The 1,370-nt window shown below is 34.9% G+C and overlaps 1 pseudogene; it reads left to right on the forward strand.

Moving 5' to 3' along the window:
- Positions 1-432: 432 nt before the first annotated feature.
- LOC136145112 (activated RNA polymerase II transcriptional coactivator p15 pseudogene) lies at positions 433-929 on the forward strand (annotated as a pseudogene).
- The last annotated feature ends 441 nt before the right edge of the window (positions 930-1,370 follow it).

The raw sequence follows: 1,370 nt of genomic DNA on the forward strand, positions 1-1,370 counted from the left end.
GAATAAATGAATTCACTGCATTTGAATTGTTCCATGTCTAGATCACTGGCATAAACACTCTTTAAGAGTAGAGGTTCCTCTACATATCCTCAGGCCCTGGTATAGATTTTAGCATTTTCAAATATTTCTTATGGATTTGTTAAATAATACCTATTTAGCATCAGGCACTTAGTCCTTCTGTATAAACACCCCTATATTTCTCATCATGCTCCAGAAGGTAGGTAATATTATCCTGTCCATTTCACGAATGAGAAAACTCAGGCACAAAATAAATTAAACTGCATGAAGTCACAAAGTTGAAGAGTGACAAGACCAGATCTACAGTCCAGGCAGTCTAGCTCCAGAGTCCACATTCTTAACCAATGCACTCTGTTAAATACACACATACAGGTCTGTCAGTCGCTAGTGAGCGAGCAGGAAGCAGTTGGCTACTGGAGTGGAGCAATGCCTAAGTCAAAGGAACTTGTTTCTTCAAGCTCTTCTGGTAGCAATTCTGACAGTGAAGTTGACAAAAAGCTAAAGAGGAAAAAGCAAGTTGCTCCAGAAAAACCTGTAAAGAAGCTAAAAACTGGTGAGACTTCCAGAGCACTGTCATCCTCCAAGCAGAGCAGCAGCAGCAGAGATGATAACATGTTTCAGATTGGGAAAATGAGGTATGTTAGTGTTCGGGACTTTAAAGGGAAAGTCTTAATTGATATTAGAGAATATTGGATGGGTCCAGAAGGTGAAATGAAACCAGGAAGAATAGGTATATCTTTAAATCCTGAACAGTGGAGGCAGCTGAAGGAACAGATTTCTGACATTGATGATGCAGTAAGAAAACTGTAAAATCAGAGTCATACAAAACCCATACTGTTCTAGTTGTTTTAATCTGTCTTTTTACATTGGCTTTTGTTTTCTAAACATTGTTTTCCAAGCTGTTGTATATTTGGATTGCAGAACAATTTGTAAGATAGATACTTTTAAAAAAATATGCATTATTAAAAATGTTCTGAGTGAAGCTATTTGTCAGTTTTATTAAGGGGGATTGCTTTTTGTGTCCACCACCTAATGTAAAATAAAATCAAGTAATACAATCTTAAAATAAAATAAAATAAATACATACATACATAAACATACCTACAAAATGAAGATACAACAATGATACATTCAGTGATGGAAAATTATAGATGAGGTAGCTATTAATTTGACCGAGGGATGATGAAAGTCTTCATATTATAAGTAACATTTGAGTCCCTCATTGAAGGCTAAAATTCAACAGGCAGTAAATAAAGTATTTAGTGTTGATGTTTATTACAAACAACATTATCTACTTGCAATGTAAACATTCAACAGTTTTTATTTACCAACAATATGAACTTCACTCATTA

This window comes from Muntiacus reevesi, chromosome 12, assembly GCF_963930625.1.
Source record: "Muntiacus reevesi chromosome 12, mMunRee1.1, whole genome shotgun sequence".
NCBI lineage: Eukaryota > Metazoa > Chordata > Mammalia > Artiodactyla > Cervidae > Muntiacus > Muntiacus reevesi.